A 26,284-nucleotide genomic window follows, 5' to 3' on the forward strand; every position below is an offset into this window, starting at 1 on the left:
TTCCAGGGATTCCCATTTCCGTTTCCCAAGCATCTCCTAACACTTTAGTGTTGTTGTAACCTACCGGTAACAAGCCTAGCAGCCCACATCTGATTGCTTCCATGTCTTCTTTCAGTCCGGATCAATACCACTCAAGTATTACTCAAGCATAGGTTGCATCAGCGTCCTACATGCGGTCTTCTTTTACAGGTGAACCACTCTTTGTTAAAATTCTCCCAATTAACCGAAGTCGACCATTCACCTTCGCTACCACAGCTCTCACATGCTCGTTCCATTTCATATTGCTCTGCAACGTTACTCCTCGCTATTTAATCGATGTGTCTGTGTGAAACAGCACATTACTAATGCGGCAATCGAACTTTACAGGTTCGTCTTTTTCATACTCATCTGCATAAACTTCCATTTTTCTGTATTTAGAGCTAGTTGCCATTCATCACAACAAATACAAATCTCTTCTAAGTCCTCCTGTATCCTCCTACATGCACTCGACGATGATACCTCCCTATAAACCACAGCATCATCAGCAAATAGCCGCAGACTGCTGCTTACCTTGTCCACCACATCATTAATGCATACAGAAAATAACACAAGTTATCTGGGTAGGTATATGTACCTTACTGTACGCAACAAGGAAATACACCCATGCTCATAAATTAAGGGTAATGCTGATACATGGTGAAACAACGGTCTGGTGGGCGGTTTGCGGGTTTAAACCACCTCGGGGTATGACTATGCGGAGCATTTGACCTGCGGACGTCGCACGGTGGCGCTGACACAAATCCACATATGCAGAGGTGTGCTGGTGCATGTCAGAGTACTGTGCAGCGAGTAAGTGTGCAGACGTTTTCAGACGTGCTAATGGTGGCTGTGTGTTAAAAATGGCTCAAAGAACACGTATTGATGACGTTATGAGGGGTACAATAGTAGGGAGACTGGAGACTGGTCAAACAAAGCACGGGCCTCCGTGTGCCACGAAGTCGTATCTCAAGGTTATGGCAACGATTCCAGCAGACAGGAAACGTGTCCAGGCGCTACAGTACGGGACGTCCACAGTGTAGAACACCACAAGAACACCGAAACCTCAACGATCAGTGCCCGCAGACGGCCACGGAGAACAACAGGTAGACTTGCTCGGGACTTTACCGCAGCCACTGGAACAGTTGTCTCCAGACACACAGTCTACAGAAGACTGAACAGACATGATTTATTGCCCGGAGACTTGCAAGGAGCATTCCACTGACCGCTGGTCACAGGAGAGCCTGTAAAGCCTTGTGTCACGAACACAGTACATGGTCATTGGAACAGTGGTCCCAGGTTATGTTCACGGACGAGTCTAGGTATAGTCTGAACAGTGATTCTCGCCGGGTTTTCATCTGGCGTGAACCAGGAACCAGATAATAACCCTTAATTTCCTTGAAAGGGACCTGTATGGAGGTCGTCGTTTGATGGTGTGGGGTGGGATTATGGTTGGTGCACGTACTTCCCTGCATGTCTTTGACAGAGGAACTGTAACAGGTCAGGTGTATCGGGACGTCATTTTGCAGCAGTATGACCGCCTTTTCAGGGGTGCAGTGGGTTCCACCGTCCTCGTGATGGATGATAACGCACGGCCCCATCGAGATGCCATCGTGGAGGAGTGCCTTGAAACAGAAGATATTAGGCGACTGGAGTCGCCTGCCTGTTCTCGAGACATAAACCCCATCGAGCACGTCAGGGATGCTCTCTGTCGACGTATCGCTGCACGTCTTCAAACCCCTAGGACATTTCAGGAGCTCCAACAGGCACTGGGGCAAGAATAGGAGGCTATACGGCAGCATCTGCTAGACCATCTGATGCAGAGCATGCCAACTGGTTGTGCGGACTGTGTACGTGTGCATGGTAATCGTGTCCCATATTGATGTTGGGGTACATGTGGCGGAAACTGTGGCGTTTTGTAGCACATGTGTTTCAGGACGATTTTCTCAACTTATCACCAATACCGTGGACTTACAGATCTGTGTCGTGTGTGTTCCCTATGTGGCTATGCTATTAGCGCCAGTTTTGTGTAGTGCCACGTTGTGTGGCACCACATTCTGCAATTATCCTCAATTTACGAGCATGAGTCTATATAACATCAAGCTTCATATGGCACAGGTATGTACACAAAGCTCATCGGACAGAATGACAGTCTTGACGTAAAAGAGCACACTGTTCGCTTCTGAGCGTTATAAATAGTGAGACGCTGGCATCAGGCGATCAGGTGACTATTAACGGCTGGCTTAAGTTATGACAATGAAGTAGCGTGTATACACCATTCTGTTGATTGGAATCAACGCAATGACATAGGTCTTCCTGGAGGCGTGACAGCATGCCAAAAAGGGACGTTCGTGTTTGGCTCGCCCATGGTCGCTCCAAAAATGATGCCCGTTTTCAAGGTGCATCATCGTTGTCTGTCGAAGGGATCTACGAGATAAATTGGACCCTTTGCCGCCATACAACACAATGTAACAACACTGCTTGTGTAGTCGGTGTGAAACACGAGAGGAAACGCTGTGGTCAGTGAGTGCAGGACCGTCTCAATCAGTTCACAAGCCTGCATGGAATAAATATTTGGAGTAGGAAATCTCGTAAATGGCCACGATTATTCTGTGGACACTGTTGTCCTCCAAGATAACACTCGTAAGCTCTTGATTTGATGCTGAAGCACACTATCGTGCGTCCACTGGATATGTTACTGTATTTCAATCCCATTGAAAATGTCAGAACCTAATGGCAATAGCGTAGGAAACGAAGCACTCAACGTACCCGCAATTTGGTACCTCTTCGGGATCTGATCATCAATAAGTTTCATCAGCTGAGAGTAGCAATACGAAGAAATATGTAAGCTCTCTTTCTCACCAACGAGTTTATTGTTGAGCCTTCCTCACGGGGGACGTGTTCCCCATCGCGAAGCGCGAAAGACGCGGAGGCCATCGTGATTGCAGCACGCTCTGAAACGATCTGCTACATCTGATGGAACGTGTTCTTCATCGTGATTTGCGACCTTAGCACTACCTGGCGGCAATTCGCGGCTGCATCTGGTGAGTAAATCACACAGTTTCTCTATGAAAATGGACGCGCGAAAAAAGCTACGTTAACTCTGTTAGCTATTGTCGAAGAAAAGCGGAGAAAATCACAAAGAAGGTTGCCGTCCATGGCATGAACAGAGGTTTCTAGAAGGGGAACACTACACAATGGCCGGCTGGAGTGGCCGTGCGGTTCTAGGCGCTACAGTCTGGAACCGCGAGACCGCTACGGTCGCAGGTTCGAATCCTGCCTCGGGCATGGATGTGTGTGATGTCCTTAGGTTAGTTAGGTTTAAGTAGTTCTAAGTTCTAGGGGACTGATGACCACAGCAGTTGAGTCCCATAGTGCTCAGAGCCATTTGAACCATTTGAACTACACAATGTTGTAGAATGACCTGAGATACACACTAGTAGAAGTTATTCGTCAACTCAATTGAATCTTCATCACATTTTCGGTTTTAAATTCAATGTAGTTAATGCATAGTGTCTAAAGTCACTTTGCACATGCATATTATCAGTGTTCTCAATGCTGCGTTGACTACCATCTCTCTAAAGTAACGTATTTCATCACACAGATTTCAAGATAGAGATTCTTATTGTGATTTCATGTAAAAAGAAAGCAGATATTTTCGAAGCTGTTCACCACCACAGAAAAAGAAATTTACTGACAATATACAAACATAAGCCAGTTAATAAACCGAGGGATGGATATATGTATTTTACAGAAAGTTTCATTATAGCAGAATCTTCCGGTGTGTAACTTGTGTTTCATTTCTAACATACAGCGGCTGTCGTGTTAAGATTTAGGGCTACTGGAGAAATATTCCAGTCACTGGGCTTTTCAACAAGAGTTGCGGTAAATAGTTATGTTTTATAATAAACTAAATTAGCACCCGCTGCATAGCTCGCGCACACTATACAAAGGGGTCCAAAAAAATGTATCCACTGTTTAAAAGTCCATAACTGGCGAACTAATTGACCGAGTTGTCTCATCTTTGGTAGTGTAATAATTTTTAGTTCCGGCAATCGCCACACAAGCGTTGTATTGCGTTGTTTTGTTTTGTCAGATGACAGTCGCCAGAAAGTGTTTTGTTCTTAGTTGCACCTAGCTACTCAAGTAAACATGGCTGGCGCAAGGCTTACATTCGATGAAAGGAAGTCAGTTTTGAAGTGTTGTTTGAAGTACGAAAACATTAATGAGGTTCAACGGCAATGGCGAAATGAGTATCAAGCAGAGCCACCGACACGTTTAACGATTCGTCGCATTCGAGAGAAATTTAAAGCCGAAAGCTGTGTTAAAGGTGTACACAAACGACGATCTTGACGATCTGTAACAGTAACAACTCCAGCTAACTCACGTCGTGTGTTACAATAATTCACTCGCTCACCACGGAAGTCTGTGAGACAGTGTGCCCCTGATACTGGAGTGAGTCGCTCAAGTGTTCGGCGAATTTTGAAGACAGCAAAGTGGAAGTGCTACATCCCAAGATTGCTACAGGCAATGAACGAGAAATATCCATATCGTAGAATAGAGTACTGCGAATGGTTTACTAACATGGTGCGCAACGATTAAGAGGTTGCTGAGATGAGAGATGATTGTGTAGTCTGATGAGACACAGTTCAAACTCAATGGTACAGTAAATCGGCACAGCTACTATTCCGCTGAAAATCCAAACGTCCATGTAGACAAAGCCGTGAAGTTGCCAGGAGTAAATGTGTGGTGTGGGTTGTCTTACTGGGGCTTGATTGGGCCATTATTCTTTGACGACACAGTTACCGGTGAGTTATACCTCAGATGCCTTAGACATCCATTTTACCTGCCAGCCGAGACTTGAATGGAGACGGTAGAGTTTACTTTCAACAAGATGGTGCCCCAGCCTACTACCAAAATCGTCTTAGGGCGTATCTTGACGAAAATCTACCAGAAAGATGTATAGGCCGTAGAGGTGCTGTGGAGTATCCACCACGTCCCCAGACCTAACTCCTCTTGACTTTTACCTGTGGGGAACAATAAGGGACGTCGCTTATTGACAAAAGCCATGCACATAGAATGAACGTCGAGAATCCATCGTACATTCAAGTGCAAATATCCTACTGAACACTTTGCAGTCAGTAGTTCGTGCTGCAGTTCGGCGGCATCGTTTGTGTGTGGATGTTAATGGTGACCATTTCGAACACCTACAGTGATATCTTTAAGGTGGACTTTAAGCTACACTTTCACCAAAAATGAGACAACTCTGTCTATTATTTTGCAAGTTATGGACTTTTAAACAGTGGATAAATTTTTTGGACCCCTCTGTGTTGTATGCAGAGACGCCTTTGGTTTTCTGTAATCGGTTTTTTACGTTGTTCACAAAACGATAATTAAGGCCATACAAGCATGAACTTTTCCCAATGTACTTCTGATTAAGAAACGATTCTGCTAGTTGTAATCCAAGGTTTTAGTTAATCATGCCTTTTGATGTCTTGATTTTTCCACAGAAACTTTCTTCCTCTAACAGTTTTCAGTATATCTAATCGAGAAGTGAAACGCCAATTTTCATAGATTCAGCTTATAAACGCTTTCACAGAGGAATGTTCTAAAAAAAAATTTCACCCCCTATTTCACAGTCTCAGAGGTTGAATTTCCCAAAATACGTATTTTTTTATTTGTAACCGAGAAGCCAATTAACAATTTTCGTAGATGTAGCTTTGGAAAAATACTTTATTAGCTCTTTAATAACGATTTATTTTCAAAAAGATCTTTCACCAATTATCTCACCCTCGTAGTTATTAAAATTCAGAAGGTGCTGAAATACGTATTTCCTTTTATATCTGTCCGAGAAACCAAAATTTTCATAGGTCTACCTTCAAAACTGCCTTAATAGCGACATATTTCCAAAGAACTTTCCATCCCCTATTTCCGCCCCTTAGGGGAAATATTTCGAAATATGCCTTTTTAAACGATGACAGTATAAGATCAACACCCTTTTGAAATCTTTAGTTTCTATCGTAAGCGGTTTGGACTGTGTGATGATGAGGCAGTCCGTCAGGACATGGCCTTTTGTAATGTTTCACAAAATAAAGACCCGCCATCTTTTACCTCACAGCTCCAGCTTCCACATAGTAACAAAGGTCTCCTAATATGGCATAGACTGTCCTATGATTGTATCTACAAATGCCAATATTCCGTATTTCATGTGAAAATTTTACCAGAAGGCCATGATTTCGATAGTTCATCCTTGTGCTGTATCATTGAAACTTTTTACTTTCTTAGCACACAAGTTATAACACTATAAACGTTAGGTACATGTAAGGTTTACTTACCTATACATAATTTACTGTAATTTTGTTATAACAATTCGTGGATGAAACGACACGTTTTCAAAAGATCCACAGTTTGCCGATGCTTGAAACAGCTTATATCCATACCACGTACTCTATGAGAAAGAACACACACCACGTATCACATTTAACGCCATCCAATATGGCGGCTCCTGTTTTTGTGGCGGCGTTCGTAGCGACAAACACTTCGCTGTAGAAAAGGCTTACGAAATCACCGCCACACTTTTAATAGCGGGCCGACCAGTCCGCTGGAACAGTGAACAGAAAGATGAAAACCCAAACACTCTGATTAAATAAAAGTCGGTACTTATCTTTATTAACGAAGATACAGAAACACAGTAGTGAACTCCGTGTCTACAGAAATCTGTCTAGTTCAAGTCGGAGCGGCTAGGTCAGCGTCGGCTGACGACAAACAACAACTCTGCTGCGATGAACACACAACTGACTAGCAAGTACACAAATCGGTGGCGAGTATACAACTGAGCGGCGAATACAGAACTGTCCTAGCGCTCGCGACTCCAGCGCTTAAGAAGCCAGAAGCCAGCGGTGGCGCGCGCAGACTTACGGCGATTTCCTGTATCGCTGGCGCTGCTTATGCGGACGGCGACCGGACTTTGATGCTGCCAACCTTTTGGCAGCGGGCTCGGTTGGCATTACTGGCTAGGATATAACACCTGTATTCTTGTTGTGACATAAATTGATATCGCATCTCCTTGGCCACCACCTCCTCCACGAGGCAAAAATCTGACTTGTTAGATTCTTCATTTCACACTCCGCAGTGTAGCGGAACGTCGAATTTCACGCTGTGACGTCATCAGCTAGAACCCCACGTGGGTTTTCACGTCCAGTTCGAGGACGGCTTTAAGGCTTGAGGCGCTGTTGCACCTTAATGCCATGACGACTGTGAGGGGCGAGTAACATTTTTGTCCATTCTGTTCACATTCTCATTAGAGGGGAGTGGAGTTCATCTTACCCCTCTGGTTGCCAGACTCCAGTTTATCGCCCGCCGTCTCCCTGAATCACACAAGATTAATGTCGTCCTGGAGAGGTACTATCCTCGTATAAATGAAACGAGCTCTGTCTATATACATCTCAGGTGGCACGACGTTATATGCTCCAGACTTCCTGAATTCTAGCCCAGCCTCTACAGCCAGTGCAGAATCAAAAGCGTGCACTCATGGAAAAGTGTATTATTGACACGTACCAAATAACGTGTAGAAACACCGTTCCATCTCGACGACGGCGGTAACGCGTATTCCCATACCCTCCATGAGACACGAAGAAAATACTGAGCCCTACTGTTCCATAATGGCTCGTTGTCCAGAACTCAGGGTGACTGCTCCAGACCACGTCCAAGGAATTCCGGGTTCACGTTCCGGAGTGAACTTCAAACAATTATTGCACATTCGTTAAGCGATCAGGCGATTACCGTCTTGTTAGAGGCTTAGGTCGCCTGTGGTCGTTGTTACCATACACACTGGTGCCGACGTTCTTCACAAGGTTCTTCACAACTTTGTCGCAAAAGGAGCCACTCTAGTCCATGACCACTCAACAGTCGTCTACATGCTACGGAGAATGATCGACGTTGATTCTAAGGTAAGTACTTCTCGTTGGATGGTACCCCAGTGTCACATAACACCAACGATATCAGCTTTTTCTTGTTTCGGTAACAAAAATAGTACATGTAAACTTATATGTAAGATAATTCTATCAGCAAACTCAAGAGTGTTTGGCAGTTTAATTAGAAAAGAGCATAAGTTAAAATGGGAAATAAATATAAAACTGAAACCATAAATTTAAGAAAACCCCAACCCAAAAGAATCTCTGAAAAGTAAAAGAATAATAAAAATCTCCGCTCTAATTTTCATGTCAATAGTTACATAGAGCAGCGTACTTTCATTTTTGCTGTGTATAAGCTTCTCCCGTTTGGCGTTGTCTCTTCAAGTCCTGCGCGTCCCACATCCACATCTCAGAATTGCTAGTGAAGTTATAACTACTTATTATACAAAATATAAAAACCAATTCGCTTTTAATTAACCAAACGTTGTTACAGAATACACTTACCTTTTTATTTTATATCTTATTTTTATATAATTACGTTGGAGCTTACACCACTGACCATTAAAATTGCTACACGAAGAAGAAACGCAGATGATAAACGGGTATTCATTGGACAAATATATTATACTAGAACTGACATTTGATTACATTTTCACGCAATTTGGGTGCATAGATCCTGAGAAATCAGTACCGCGTTACCGCTACGGTCGCAGGATCGAATCCTGCCTCGGGCATGGATGTGTGTGATGTCCTTAGGTTAGTTAGGTTTAAGTGCTTCTAAGTTCCAGGGGACTGATGACCTCAGAAGTTAAGTCGCATAGTGCTCAGAGGCAAATCAGTACCCACAGCAACCACTTCTGGCCGTAATAACAGCCTGGGCATTGAGTCAAACATAGCTTGGATTGCGTGTACAGGTACAGCTGCGCATGCAGCTTCAACACGATACCACAGTTCATCGACAGTAGTGACTGGCGTATTGTGACGAGCCAGTTGCTCGGCCAAAATTGACCAGACGTTTTCAATTGGTGAAAGATCTGGAGAATGTGCTGGCCACGGCAGCAGTCAAACGTTTTCTGAATCCAGAAAGGCTCGTACAGGACCTGCAACAAGCGGTCGTGCATTATCCTGCTGAAATGAAGGGTTTCGCAGGGATCGAATGAAGGGTAGAGCCACGGGTCGTAACACATCTCAAATGTAACGTCCACTGTTCAAAGTGTCGTCAATACGAACAAGAGGTGACCGAGACGTGGCACCCCATACCATCACGCCGGGTGATACGCCAGTATGGCGATGACGAATACACGCTTTCAATGTGCGTTCACCGCAATGTCGTCCAACACGGATGCGACTATCATGATGCTGTAAACAGAACCTGGATTCATCCGAAAAAATGAGGTTTTGACATTCGTGGACCCAGGTTCGTCGTTGAGTACACCATCGCAGAAGCTCCTGTCTGTGATGCAGCGTCAAGGGTAACCGCAGCCATGGTCTCCGAGCTGATAGTCCATGCTGCTGCAAACGTCGTCGAACTGTTCGTGCAGATGGTTGTTGTCTTGCAAACGTCCCCATATGTTGACTCAGGGATCGAGACGTGGCTGCACGATCCGTTAAAGCCATGCGGATAAGATGCCTGTCATCTCAACTTCTAGTGATACGAGGCCGTTGGGATCGAGCACGGCATTCCGTGTTACCCTCCTTAACCCACCCATTCCATATTCAGCTAACAGTCATTGGATCTCGACCAACGGGAGCAGCAAAGTTGCGATACGATAAACTGCAATCGCGATAGGCTACAATCCGATCTATATCAGAAACGTGATGGTACGCATTTGTCCTCCTTACACGAGGCATCACAACAACATTTCACCAGGCAACACCGGTCAACTGCTGTTTGTGTATGAGAAATCTGTTGAAAACTTTCCTCATGTCAGCACGTTGCAGGTGTGTGATGTCCTTAGGTTAGTTAGGTTTACGTAGTTCTAAGTTCTAGGGGACTGATGACCTTGGAAGTTTAGTCCCATAGTGCTCAGAGCCATTTGAACCATTTTGAACAACGTTTCACCAGGAAACGCCGGTCAACTAGTGTTTGTGTATGAGAAATCGGTTGGAAACTTTCCTCATGTCAGCATGTGGTAGGTGTCGCCACCGGCGCCGACCTTGTGTGAATGCTCTGAAAAGCTAATCATTTGCATATCACAGCATCTTCTTCCTGTCGGTTAAATTTCGCGTCTGTAGCACGTCATCTTCGTGGTGTAGCAATTTTAATGGCCAGTAGTGTAGTTTCATGCATTAATCTATCTTACGAGGCCTATGTCCGGCAGTGGTTTGGCGATAGCGTACTGATTGACGCTTCACTAAAATGTGCAATGGTAACCGCACCTGCCTAGTAAGCGGAAGATCTCGGGCTCGAATCCTGGTCCGGTACACGTTTTCACTCATCACCGCAGATTCCACGTAATGTACCACTGCAGCTGATAGCAGTAATCCTCTTCAATATATTAAATTAAATACTCTGTTTTTGTTTTGTTTACTTAACGATCCCCTGACGCTTACGCTGGGATCAAGATATTACTACTTATGTTAAAGTTAATGGGGCAATACATATTATTCTTCGACTCTTTAGAGGTTTCTTAAGTTAGGGATTTTTAAATTTTTCATTTAAGTTGTATTTCGCGCTTTTTAAACTACATATTTTGCTATTGAACGCACTATGATCGACACTCTATCGCAATCTTCACGCTCATACTTCCCTGCACGAAACACGAAATTGCGACGGGAGATTCTGCCTCGCGAAAACTTGCATGTTCTGACGATAGATGTATTTTCATAAAAATTATTAGAGTTGCAACGTTTTGCATTGCAATATTGCATATGCGGTTTTGAGTTCAAACCTGAAATTAGTATTGTGATTTTTTTTCTTTTCCTTGATGTTTCGTTCACTACAGCGATTTGTGTTTCTTTTTCTAATTCACATATGTATTCGTAGGAAACGTCAACACTGTAAGGTCAACATAATTTGACTTAGTTCTGAGTTGCAGACTTTAAAATTATCCACAAAACGTCTTGTAAGAACAAATGTTTATCTTTTGAAGGTGAATCACAATCACCCTTTTCTGCTTTGTAGGCGCTTCGTTGTTAGCCAATAGTAAAAGAGAAACATACTGTCTGGTGTTACGCAACTTGATGTAGCTCTTAAGCATTACGAAGCGTATATCAATAGAGCGCACTGGCTGAAACATTTTTGATTACTGTAGATGATGACATTTAAACGGCTGAACAGACTTTCATGGATCAAAACTAAGAACCATCTCATTTAAACCAGCTTTCAAAGAAAAGAAAACTGCATTACCATTCGATCTTTCGTTTGGGAGCTACGATACCCCAGACATACACACAGAAAACAAAAGATGGTACACAATGGCATACAACTACAAATGCACACAATTTTCAAAAACATGGCCTAGAAATAGCCCACGCACCCAACAATCCAATTCAGAAAAAAATAGGAAAAGCTGATAATTCTCAGAAATGAGGAGTATATCAACTGAAATGCAATACATGTGATGGAAGATTCTTAGGTCACACCAGGAGGACATTTGACACCAGATAACAAGAATATGTAACAGCATGGCAGTACAGGACAAATCATTCAACTTTTGCAGAACGTTTGCACCAACACGAACATAAAATTACCATCAGACGCAAACGCGTGGAAATCATAAGGATAAATAGCAACAAAAAACACACCTCACCTTACAAAAAACCATAACAGAAAAGAAACAAACCACAAATGATCATACCAGGTGGACAGACCACAGACTCTGTAAACTGACTGACCACTTGATAAAACACAAAATATAAGCATACAACCACAGGATCAATTTACCACTACCACTACCATCTCCTCTCCCTAGATTATGGCCTACAATCACCATCAAGGCCAGTTCCCCCAACCCCCTCCCCAGCCTGGAAAAAAGTCTGCACTCACGCCCCTCCACCCCATGCCCTCTTCCATATCTACATAACATAAAAGTCATTTTCACTAATTTACACTACTCTCTCTCTCATACACATACACACACACACACACACACACACACACACACACACACACACATGAACAAAATATGCAGTTTTACAGATTGCTAATACTCACAGCGTGAACGAAAACAACCAAGCAGGCATAAACGCTGTTACTCTACAGAGTGAGAAACAGACATAACTTCATTTCAGTTTATAAAAGTGAAATTTAAATTATGGAGCACAAGGAATATTGCAGATTGGCAAAACTGCCAAGTGCATACCTGAATCGAAGTTTTTCGACGTCAACCGCTGTTAGCAAGAGGGAGGAAGCAGTCGTTTGGATGACACGTAAAAAAACATGGTAAGTAACTTTCTCACCAACTTTATAAATATAACGCTCTTTTTAAGCTAAAACAACCTAAAACTTGCAAATACATTTATCTAGTTTATATAATAACCGCGGAAAACGCTTTTTAACTAAAAGCAAAACGCGTCTGGTGTAATTCTCTTGAATTAAACTGCTGTAAGATCAAGACGGAAAACTAATAATAATACCGGGACAGGAACCCCGCACACGCATTCCCCCCACCGCCGGCCGCTCCAGGCGCATAGGGCGATTCCGTGGACTCGTGATTGGCCGGCAGCGGGAAGCGGTGAGAGGTCCAGCAGAGATATCAGCCCGCGACCGACGATATCCCGACGCGTTTCCAAGATCTGGCAAGGGCTTTCTATGAAGGTTCTTCCAGATCAGAAAACGCCCTCATCCACTCCCTAGGTCGGTATGACATGTCCCGCGAAAAGCACAAGCGCCCTATGACGATCTTCGACGATTAAGTCGAAGAGAAAATCCCAACACCCAATCCCTTAATCCTGTTCCTTCCCATATAACACCAATCATCTCGCCTACCTCAGGGAAGTACCAGACACAGACAGAACAATCATGACATATCACAGGCACAAAAAAACTATAGAAAAATCACACACACACGTTCACAGGGGAGTAAAAGCCGAGAGGCTACAAACTCCCCGTCACACTTCCCCAAAGGGGGAAAGCAAAAGATGAGAGCAGCAGCAGCACGATATCCCGACACTTCCCCTGAAGATGACGGAGATGCATTCCATCGAAACATTGCTACTAGACGACAACGCTACTCGGCTGTCAACCAGTGAAGATTTCATATACAATAATCACCCATTTTAACTTATGATGCGGAATATGGCCATGCCAACAAAGGTACGAATAGACACGTTAAAATACAACATCCCTCGGTGTGTGACGAGGGTTAGATAGAGTACTGCAGTCATCTTTAAATCATGTGATTCCATACGTTGTAATAAATGGAAACCATTACACGTGACCCATTACACGTGACGCAGGGACGCTACTCATTGGTGTCCACCGAGAATATATACGCCAGGGCCGTGACGCCAAGCAGGGAGAGTTGGGAACGGACAACAGTTGGAACCAGTCATGAGCGGGGGACGTCGAGAGTGAGCATGGCGAGTCGAGAATCAGTACGACAATTGACAGAGCGTATGACAGTGTTGTATTCATATACATTATACGAGTAACCACTTACCTTTCAAAGGGGTGGCGGAGGGGTGAAAAAGCAGCTTATAGCCTTACAAGACTTTTCCTCTCTGAGGGCCCAACAAATTATGAAAGAAAAAAGTTTATCGCTTAATACATTTTCGATGTTCATACAGTAAAACTGCCGCGTCAGTATACTTCTTTACTGCCAACTCTATTTGCAACACATTTTGCAGATAGTGCTCTCGTACGCCACTGAATTTACTTTCTTGGAAAGATATATCATTAACGACACATAATATATGAGATTGACGTCATAAACATTGAACTGCGTGAAAACTAAACCGCAGTGTGAAACTCGCTAGAGATTCAGGTGGAATGTGTTTACATATATGTGTGAAACATTTTAAGTATTTGTGAAATATTAAGGGTGATTACAATTAAAGTTAAGCTTTCAAAACGCTGTAGAAATAACACTACTGGTCAGAATGACGTCAAAGTGGAACGGAATATTATCGTAGAAGGGAGAAAACGTATGGCAGAAGAAAAAAAAAAAAAAGAGTGGAAAATTCATTAGTAGATTTCGTTGTATGTGTCAGAGAACGATAATGAAAACATCGGTGTGTACGACCCACTGAAGTAAATGTAAACATGCCGGGTACACAGCTTTTCAGCAGTCGAGAGTGCGATGTGAAAGCGAGCAAACCGTGCAGGGCGCGCGCAGGAGGGGGTCGATCGAAAGTCGGCGGGGTTTGCCCCGTCGCAGGCCACTCCACTTATGACGACATCTGCACCGGCAGATGGACATCTGCCACATGCCATGGAATTGGTTTATGACAGTTCAACGTTTCACTCGTGCGGAGCTGTGCAACCGCCTGACGCCGCAGCGACGAGAGAACAAAACGCCGAACTGACACCAACGGCCGCTTCTACCGGTAAACACCATCGTTCGCGGAAGCCGACGGCGCGGCGCAAAATTGCAACCTTCGGCGAGAACGTCGAATTGATGGACCAAGAACCACTGGAAAGAGACACCAGCTTTGCAGAAACGGATGATTTCGTCCTAGTACGACATAAACGGCACTATCGAGTAACTCGAAGGAAGACGCGAACCCTCAGAAACGACGAGCTGAGACGACTGAGACCTATTACCCGCAGAGATGATAACAAGGAGGACTCCACGCAGACACGAAACATCGAACTAGGAACGTCGGAACAGCAAGCCGCTACTGCATCAGACACAGCGAAAAAGAAACGTGTTCCACCAGTGACGATTTATTACACAGGCCAGTATGCGGAACTGAATAATTCGCTACAACAAGAAATCTCCGGAACCCAGAAGGCCATCTTCCAGAAGGACCGCAATAAGTACCATTTCGAGTCCTCTGAGAATCAAAGAAAGGCTCTGAAACTTTTTGAGACCTACGACTTGCCACACTTCGCACATCAACCACTGGAGGAAAAGGAACTTAAGGTGGTGATCCAAAGACTGCCTGAAAAGATCACAGAACGTCAACTCCAGGAGGCAATAAGTCAGAAAGGATTCCTCCACGCCAGGGTACAACAATATAGAAGGAGAGACGGAGATCAAGTCAGTGGTGAATTAGTTAGGCTGCCCACGTGCTGCGTCAGCCTTCCCAAGGCAAAGGACAACCATGAAATCTACAACATCCGATACCATCTCTACACGACGGTGCGCATTGAAGATTGTCGGTCCAAGGATAGCCCGACACACTGCAAAAATTGTCAACGCTTCAAGCGTACGGCCAATTATTGCCTGCTCCCTTCCTGCTGCGTGAAGTGCGCTGGAGACCATCGAACCATAGACTGCAGCCTGCCCTGCGCCTCCAAAGGAAAATGTGCTAATTGTGACAAAGACCACTGCGCCTCATGGCGCGGCTGCGAAAAATACCAGGCACTCCTCCGGAAATATAAAATCCAGCCGCCAGCAGGCCAAGAAACCGACGGTGAAGATCGTTCAACAATGGACAACGCCAGCGACGACCAGGAAACTGGACTGTGAAGCACCAGCACAACAGCCATCCAGAGAGCCCCAAGTATTAGTTACCCTCCAAGACGACGGATTTAACGATCCTACTCAGACTCACTGAAACCCAGGAGCGGCCAACCTGCAACATCTGCTTTCACTACAGCAAATATAGGCACCTTGACACCAGCCACATCGGACATCACAGCCCTACTTGATGCGATTACCTTATGAGATGGACAATGGAATACAGAATGAGATTAATGAATAGCAATTAATATTCAGAATGATAAACAAAACATTCCAGAATAAAATACGGAAGGAAACAAAATTATAATTTTATAAAACCATGGCTACATGGTAAAGCAGAAGAAATGAGATTTTTTAGGAAAGCAGAAGGTATTCCCATTGGAAACGATATAAGAAATGAAGATATTACGAATGAACTAGGTATTTATAATATTAACGAGAGTATTGAACAGGACAAAAATCATTATGGAAACATCATCTACAAGGAATGAGTGCACAGACAATCGCACTATGTTCATGCTGTACCAACCAAGAGGAAGGGACGTAGGGAGACCCAAAATGATGTGGCACCGAAAAGTGAAAACGGAAGATGCACAAATGCTAAACCTTGAAACGAAGAAGATGAAGAAGAAAAAGAAAAAGAAGAAGAAGAAATACAAATGTAAGTCACATGTCATAAATCATCTAAAAATTAAGCTCTGCAATTTTTGCATTACAGATAACATCAGTCTTTGGAGGTAAAAATGTCAAAAAGTTGAAGTACTTTTATTATTTTCGTTTACTAATATCTTATGCACAATATTCTGAGAAAACCGTCGTCAAAAAAATCTTGTCCCACAAAAGCGTGTTGTCAAAATTCTGAGTGTGTGTACTGCTATTGTTGAGTACCTTCGTTCTAGTTATAAAGAGATGTCTCAAGAATGATACACATAACATGAAAATAAGTAACAGACTGACGTCATTCCGTAAATCCCAGATTTTCCAGAGTATGCAATGTACTTTGGTAACAATGTCTACCACTATAAGCATGGATACCTTGACGGGTCGACATATCAATGTACTCATCATTGTTCGTAAGTATCATCCCAAGAAAGAAAGTCATCATGAATACTAATGACATACATAAAATCCTCCGGTTGTTCTTGTCTTCCGGCCTGTTTCATCGCACGCAACTCAGTACGTCTAACCACAGTGGCAGTAACGAAATTGTCAGGCCTCTGGAGTGGGCGCGATCCCTACAATTCATCGACAGAAAATTACTGCTGCTGTCAACCTGTACCTATCTCCACTTCCGTAAAACGCAAATAGGGTGTATTTGAATAATGGGAGATTGTACAGCGATGCTACTGTTTCCACCCTCACAAATTTCGCATCGAGATATTCGTGGTGCTTCGTCGGACAACCAGTGGCGGAATGGCATTCACACTAGCATTCGGAATGACAGTAACAGGCAGGGAGGGAGGTAGGGTGAGAGAGAAAGAGAAGTGACGATGCCGGACGCAGGCGAAAAAACCAATTTCCAACCGAGTCGCCGTTTTTGAAATGTCCGCATTGGCAGCAGCGTTTCACGCCTTCACAATACACGACTGTAATGTCAGGAAGTCTGGCCTGATGGGCCACCTAGAGCGAGGGAAGGTGCAGCACATCGGCTGTAACTTTTAGTTCGATGTTCCATCCTATTTATCATTCTGTCACTCTCACTTATGAAATATAGTACAGTGATGACTATAACAAATTTCAAGTAATTCCTCGTTTCAAACTCGCTGAGATAATTGGGTGTGTACATTTATCCACAACACCTAAGTCACAGCTGTAACTCGAATGTTGATGTCGTGTTTCATTTTGTGACGCAATAACATGGCCGTATTGAAAAACTAACAGGACTTGTAACCTTCACTTAGCACTAGACAGAAAAGTAACCTACATAAGAATGAAAATCCATAATCTGATAACAGAAGTTAGTCCTCTAATCAACAGACAATATTTCTAGTGGATTAAGAATATAAACGATATTCTGGGTGAAAAGTATTTAAACCGACAAACTCTGGGAGGTTGTATGGGACGTCAAAACAAATAGTTTTCCCTAATGTCATTTTTTCCTATGAGGATTATTTAAACCGGTGGAGGCCGTATTACTTTCTTCATTAGTTAGAGGCCGTATTACGATCTTCAGTTGTAGGCAACTGCTGTGCACCAGTTATTAGTGCATTGTCTTTGTTTACAAATGGAGCGATACTCCTGGAGTGAGTACATGATATGGTTGGTGCGAACTACGTAGCACACCACAACGGAGAGCAGCACAGCGGATTGATCTACAACAATATCCTAATTGCCGTATCCCGCATCATACGACCTTTGCTGCTGTGTACCACCGTCTGCGTGAGATCGGGCCATGTAGCAGATTACCTGGACAGGAACACCGTCGTACGGTAAGAGCGCTGCAATTTGAGGAAGCTGTCGCAGCATGTGGAGGGGGATCGTTCAATCAGCACTCGTGCAATTGCGCGTAACATGGGGACGAATCAGACGAATGTAAGAACAGTCCTTCAAGAGCAATTGTTACGTCCATTTCACTTCCAGCGCGTCCACAACCTGGAACCAGTTGATTGTCCACCCAGAGCACAGTTTTCGCAGAGGTACCTGGAACACTCTCAAATGCATCCTACGTTTCCATCCTCTGTGTTGCTTAGCGATCAAGCAACGTTACGGCGTGATGAAGTCTTCAACAAGTACACCGGGCAGTGTGGCCGAGCGGTTCTAGGCGCTACAGTCTGGAACCGCGCAACCGCAACGGTCGCAGGTTCGAATCCTACCTCGGGCATGGATGTGTGTGATGTCCTTAGGTTAGTTAGGTTTTAGAAGTTTTAAGATCTAGGGGACTGATGTTTGTTGGTTTAATTAATTTGCCGCCAGAGAAATCTTCCTCTACCACTTTAAATACTCCTCATAGGAAAAAATGGCATTAGGGAAAAACATTTGTTTTGATGTCCCCTACAATTTCCCAGAGTTTGTGGGTTTAAATACTTTTCACCCTGTATATCACGTACTAATCTCGTGTTCAGAAACAGAGAGATTTCCTTCCGTCACATTTCTTTGCAGAAGTCTAAATCACGTCAGTGTAGTGTAGTATAAATTTGTGTATGTGGTAAATCTCTCAGAAATCTGTACAGCACGCATGAACTTACAGTTTTCAATTGCTTTAATGTGCCCTAATGTGGCATACATTCTGCACCTACTTAATTAATTGCACTTATGTTTGCAATATGATAGTGATAGTTAACAGAGAAATTCCTCACTTACATGCAAATAACATATTCAAAAGACAGAATAAGAAAACTGTGTTTTTAAGTGATATAACCATATTTTATAATTGTGCATTTGTTCATAATCAGACACATAGGGAATCCAATATGAAATACTTGAAACCATACACGAGGAAATTTAATATCGAACAAACTAGGTTAAAAGATGTTTGAAGTAAGCGAAAATTACAACATGTAAACATTTTAAATCAATATTCTGTTATCTTATTTTATCTTTAATTGTCACTTTTTTATCGCATCTGAAGAGCATCAGTTAACATTTTAACTTCGACAGCAAATTTTTTTCACACGCTTGTCCCAAGTGAACACCATTCTTGGGGCCACAACTTGCATGTTGGGCGCTAGAACCACACACCATTAAAACTTTCAGACATTATCTTCCGGCAGTAGATACGTTTGGTATTCTTCTCAGATGAACTTACACTAAACGTCCTCTCTATCACTCTATTTCTGTGCCATCTTCAGAACTGGTGAATGTTTCATTGCAGTATTTTTCAATCTATCGCTGCCTTTTTTTTGCGGGAAGTTTCCACTTACTGCAAGTACGTTTATTCGCTGTGAGGGATTTGGGCTATTACCGTTCCTTTTTGTTTGCAGTGAACGTAAGTTACTCTTCTGATCCGTCCTTTGGCCATCTCTTGTTTGTTGTAGTTCGGCTAAGGCTGAAAATTGGACTTAGCTCGGATATTAAAGTGATTGATTGTTCAGAATTATCAACACTGCATTCGTTGTTGCTTGTCTCCTTGTCAATGGAGTCCTCTAGGAAGTCTTTCTCATCCAATATGTCCCTATTGAAGGGGTTCATACGAGCTTTCGTAAACCCACGTACAGCAGTCTCCATTGTTACTGCTTTAAGCTTTTCCCAGAATCTTGTATACCTGGTAGTGTGTAATCCGACATACTGGACCTGTATGATTCGCCAACTATGTCCGAATATCGGCATTGTAGAAAGTCTTCAGTGGGTGTACAGGATCTAATGGCTGCTGTTTTTGAGAACTGTGTGGATGCAGGGACACAGTTGAAACGTGATGGTCCTTCGCATAAATAATGGCATCTATACTTCTAGAACGCGAATAAGGACCATCAAGTATTAGCAGGACTGGGCCAGATGCAGAAGGTTTGGTAGTTGATGCAATACGTTGAAACCATTTTGAGGATATGGCCATCTGGATCCACTCAAATGTATGGCAGTTGAATATCGACCCAGTGGGTTTTCAGTCCATAAGCTCATTCTTCATATTCTGTCTCGGAAATATCGGGAGCGGCGATACATAATATGCAGGTGCTCTCAAGCAAACAATGACGGTGAGTAATTTTCCTTGTTCAGCCGAGGAAAGTGAAGCTGCTTCCTTCTCACCTTTCTTTGCGACTATGTTGACTGGTTTCGATTGCACTGTTAGTCCTGTCTCATCACAACCATCAATCCTGTCGTGTTTGGCCTGGATAGGCCAAAATAGCTCTTCTCTATCTCCAGACAATGATCCGCAAGGTTTTTTCCTTAGCGACTGGGAAATTCGGCTTTCTCCCTAATGGTATGGTAACAGTGTCATCAGTAGAGATGGGGGATCCGCTCTTGAACTAATTCATAGAGTTGAATCTTTCAAAGGAGTGAACAATCAGTGATTCAGAAAAAAAGAACGGTAGCTCCAAACGTTTCCCACGGCAGAGAGAGAGAGAGAGAGAGAGAGAGAGAGAGAGAGACGGAGCATATCAGCAGCGCCTCTGCTGGTCAGAGCACAGTACATGCCACACAACACAGCCAGCGCCGGCCTCTGCCCTGCTTCTACCTTGGCTGCCTGCATTGTGCATTGCCCCATTGGATTTTGTGTTTCACATATGCCGTGCTGTCTCTGTGCATCGTCTGCCGCGTGCAGGGCCTTGGCGCAGCTTAACTTCGCATCGCACTCTGTCGGCGATCGTTTCAGTCGCACGTCCTGCCCTCTGGGTAGTTGATGCGAGCAACAGGACAGAGAGCCACCTAGCGGATAACATAGGAACTACTTGCAACAACCTGCTCGCAAGGGAACGGACGATTTGTCTCGGAGCGGGTGAGTTCACCGCTCCCCCCACCCTCGGAACTCGCCCGCTCAACGCTCACCCCACCGTCTCGACTCTAGCCAGAGCATTGAGCAAAGTGACTCAGGTGTCACTCTGGTCTCTGTGGTCTCAGCTCACGCAGTAATACAGCTTGCGGCTCGACCTGCTCGACTCAGCACCTCTGCATCGGAGTTCGTCCCTACTGGATATTGTTCTTCGTAGTAATACCGCTATGTATATTACATTATTATGTTATGTATACATTAATTGTTTTTATTTTATTTTTATTTGTTTAAACTGATTAGATTAGGTTCCTGATGACTCCTCTTACTATAGGATTTTTATTATGGACACTCGAATTTACGCTTTAATTACGAGCGAACCGATAAACGTATCGCAAAATGTGATACACCAATATTTTCCTTGTTTTATTCTGCGTAAGGCTATATGCAGCACTTTCGATTTACAGTCAAATTTATATATTTTTTTCTTATTCTGGTACGGATTTTGCGATTTTAGGCGTCTTTGGAAGGAAACGTTCACTTTAAAAATATATGGCTTGCGATGTATTTGTATGAAGTTAACGAAATTTTAATACATTATAGCCAAATATATTGTTAATGTAAATCTCAAGTTACAACATTTTCCGATCACCCAAAAAACCACGATAGTGCAAAATAAATCAATAATCAAAAACTTTGTCATATCATGGAAATTTCAATAAACAATACAAATTTCTTACTCATTATTTGTGTTACTTTAAAATAGGATCAAATGAGATCAAAATACAGGTATAGTACTGGAATAAACCAAGTTTAAAGGGCAATGTGCCTTCCATTTATTTTCTATTGTGACTGAGTGGTGAGTCATGAAAAAGAGCTAATTCATTTCAGGGAGTGAACAGTTCTGATCCAATCTCTGAAAAGAACAGTTTTGCCCATCTCTAGTCATCAGTACTTGAACTGCCATCACATTTTCATAAAGCGGGAAAAAGTTCTCCGTAGTACATTGAATGTATTTTGGGCTTTAAAGAAACCATCTGTTCGGACAACACGGCTTGTACTGCTGCTTTCATGTGTGCGGCATCCTATGTAAGTTTCATCACTTTTCCCGAGATCTAATACAGGTTTTATTAGAAAGCAAGGGTTAAAGTCTGTATCAGGCCAGGGACAGTCATGGCAATGCTTATCTACCGCTCATAGGAAGGAAAGACGTCAGTTTGGCGTAGCCAATGAGATTATTTTTTGGCATAACCAATGAGAGGCGAGAAGAGAGTTAATGTATTTATATTGCCGAAACTGTAAACATTGTCTTGTTTGCTGTTTGCCGTTGTATTAGTGAGTTTCGACTTATTTTATGTTATGACAGCCAGTGCTATTAAGTGGACTAACTTAAGTGATTTATTTCTGCATGGCGACGTCGGCCGTTGGTGCATGAATTAAGGATTAACTGCAGAGAAACAAAAATGTATCTAATGTGGTAGCGAAATGCCTCCACAGGATCTAGTGTTTGTGTGGATTGAATCATCTACCAGCACAGCCAAAGCAGGCAGTTTGATTACGTGGGTCGATGTTCTCTCATTCAGTCGTGTTTATTACGAACAGAGTCGCACGTTCGATATGTACATATATATAAATTAATTCACATATCTTCTCCCACGATTTAATTAAAAACATTGATACATTCACTTAGTGCGCTCGTGCAGATAGACTGCATAGCGCCACAGAGTAGACAAATATTACACTGCTTTTTCAAATACATCATGGGCTGCGATGCTGTTGTCTGTTTTGTAGATACTAGCACAGTTTAAACTGCTGTGACTCATAACATGAGCAATTGAATTTGTAACCATCGTTTACAGCAATGTTTCACCCTTTCTTCCGAATCTATTACTCCGAAACACGTCGTCTGCCTGCCGTTCGTTCATTGGCTGCGTAAAATAAACAACAGCCGCACCTTCTTTTGTACCCACCATACCTCACGGCAAGCGCTAACAACATTGCTGCTCGAAACACGTCAGACTTTCACTGAAAGCCAGTCTACACTACAATAACTAAGACGTAAATTATTTGATTTAAAAGAGAAAATATAATACGAAAACGGAGCTAGAAATATATTCTGAGCGGGATTGTAATCGGTACACCTTTACTTCCCATTTATGTATACTAACCATTCATATGATGAACATGCTGGTTGGAGGTGAACACCTTGAAGTTGAACTATTTTGGTTTCTATACGCAAAAATATAAAGACAGTCATTACCATGTAAAAGTATTCCTAATACTGAATATTCATAATTGAGATGGACGTGATATTCCACATTAGGAACATTCACGCCATTTTTTCTAACAGAGCTGCACACAAACCTATTTAAGCATTTTTTTAGCAAACTGTGCAGTATAGTCCTACAATGATTTCTTTATGAAAGCATGATACCTATATATTAATTTTACTTAGATCATACAGCTTGACTACACTTTCAGTTGTGTACTCAAGAAAACTCAAAACTTATGTAAATATTCATTGCGTCACAGAATGACCACTGATCGCTGGCAAGGAACAAACGGGACCGCAGCCTTCGGCAGTGTCACTGTAGTAGGAGTTACTCTGATTTCCAACAGGAGTCGCATTCATGGAGAGCGAACGCATTGGTACTTCACATTAGGCCAATATATTCCACATTAGGTCATCTTGCCCTACAAGATAGCACTCAATGAACAATGAATGAAGGTCGCTAATTTACGAGTATGTAACATTGTACAATATTTCAAAATATGTGATATTACACTTACTGTGAAGCAGAATTTCTCCCATTGATTAATTTAATCACTATTTCTTACATTATTCAATTCATTGTTAAATTTAGAAACATAATATAAAACAATAATGTATATTAAAATTAAGTTTCTTATTTATCATCGGCGTATGACAGGCAATGGTGGGTCATAAACGATAATACTCTGTCTAAGCCTGTTTGTAATATTTGAATTTTCTATTCATGACTTCAGATTTAGTGGGTTAGTTGATGACAAATTGTCAGTCATATGTGTATTCCCTGCAGCGTATTTGCGGAAACGCGCTGTGATGTGGACTGTGGTTTAAAACTATCTTCGTCAGTTCTGTTACAAAATCCCCTTCATTGATACGATAGCTGTATATTCTACTAATGTGAATTATAGGGACAGCAAAGGTATAAATCTCCAGCTGTTGTTTCGGAAGGTCAACAAGCACTTACACCGCTCTCACAGCACGCAGAAACCATTTTAGTGTCCTCCCAAATACCCAAACTTCGTAACACTTCCAATTTATTTGTACCTTTTGCCGAGGGCACAAAATCTGTTAATAGTGGCATGTTACGTCATTAAACTCCACTAACGACCAATTATGACTGCTTCGCGTCTTTCCATTCACATTGTAAACTTATCTCAGAACTCATTTCATCTTACAGAGTGCAGAGTTATCATAAAAAAGCCTGTACCGTTATATTCTCCATATATGATGCTGATCTACTTCCGAAGACATAATCTAAAACTGCCTGTGCTTAGTACTCCCTTAGCAGTTAAGTGCATGTGACATTAAACAACTTGAATGATCAGTTCACTCCAAGGCGATTAACCTACTAGCAACTTAATACATAAGTGTATTCACCAGCCATGTTACTCTGATACAGTTAGACAACACCGATATACGAAATGTATGGGAGCTGCTTTCGCCAGAAACGCTGATCAGTATGTTTAAAATAACGGTAAATGTCTAGAAAGTCGACAATCTTCATCATATAACAAGGAAATAGAGGCAAAATGGATATCAGTTTTAAGGAATTCAGAGAAATGGCTGAAAAAAGTTTATTACTACAATGGAGAGGAAATATTTTGTTAATCTTCATTTCAGTTTTTTTAAGTATGACTTTTTTATTGAATGGTGGCTTGAGGAATTCGGTAGCTAATAGGCAAAATTAAAGATGCAACTATAAACTAAAGGAAATCCTTTTTTCTAATTCCATTGGTCGCTGTTGCAACTGGCAGAATGTCGGCAATACATATTACAGCTAATATTGCGTGGCCTCAGTAGTATAGCGCTCTCTCGTGGGAGACACTTGCTACAATGGTTAACCCGTTGGTATCATGTAACATGATCCATTTCACACATCAGTAGGAATTTCTAGAATTTGCCGCGAAAGCTTGCCAAGGTGTATTGTAGAGATCCTACATGCCCATTCCAAGCTTGTGCCAAACGTTGAATTTCGTACTTTTTTTTTCTTTTTGTTAAAACAACGTAGATTTTCTTATTCTCTTAGTGTACTACACATATGTTCTCTGTATGTGTTCAGTAAGCCATTTCTCTCGGGTCATGAGACGTTAGTTTCGTCCACCGTGAAACTTCCAGTCGGATTAAATAAGTCATTAAATTTTTCATTTGTGTGCCTATATTGTCCGTAGTTGCTTTACAGTTATTGAGGGTATCTTCACTATGTCGCTGCAACTACGAAAGTGCGTGATTTTTCATCAGACGCGTTTCGCTTTGTTGAGGTAAAGCATAATCAGTGGTGGTGACTCGCTTACTTCGGAAAATGCCGCCCGCTAGCACATCGTTGAGGTTTTTCTTCCTTACACTCTGATGGTCGTGGCCTAATTTTCAGTTGCTCTGCAACACTATGCATTTCTTATGTTTTACACAGCATAGTTTTTCGCACACCACAGTTTTCTGTCTGGTGGTGTGCGAAAAAGCCTCCTTTTACAGCCTCGAAGAAGCGCTAAACTTCTTCGCCTTCTTTACAGCGAACGTGCCACACGACTATAATAATAATTATGTACACCGATTTCTTCGCCTGAATTGTTATTACCAAATAATGGACGGAAATTCTTCCACCTACCCTAACTCTGTTCAATGATAAAAAAGTCAAAGATACCAGACTGCGACAAAACAAGATCAACATTAACGTATCTACTGTTTTTCTACATATATCATAATATTCCATGTTGCACCGAAATAATTTGTCGTCCCGTTTCACCGCACCCTTGGGCTAGCTCTCTGCGGTTCTCAGTCAAACGGCTGAGCCCAAAGATTTACTTCATAAAATGTTTGTTACATACCGTCTTTCACTTGCTCCAGCGCGTTCTCGGGTATTTTAATATCTTAGTATTGATTATTGTCCATGCTGCTTTCATGTTCGATGACCTCGTACGTGGTTCTTGAACATGCCACTTTTTACAGTAATATGAAGTGCTATTCCGTTCTGCCCGTTCTCACGCAGTATTGTCTTTCCTCACAAAAAAATCATGCTAACTTACCTAATAAAATGGCATAACGTATCTCTCGTCACATTAGCTTCATACAAGGTGATCCTCTGTTTGTAAATATTTTGTACATTCACATTTAAGTAATTCAATAACACAGTAGTTTTTTAAGTGAAACAGTTACAGTT

The sequence above is a fragment of the Schistocerca cancellata genome, chromosome 3, assembly GCF_023864275.1.
Source record: "Schistocerca cancellata isolate TAMUIC-IGC-003103 chromosome 3, iqSchCanc2.1, whole genome shotgun sequence".
NCBI lineage: Eukaryota > Metazoa > Arthropoda > Insecta > Orthoptera > Acrididae > Schistocerca > Schistocerca cancellata.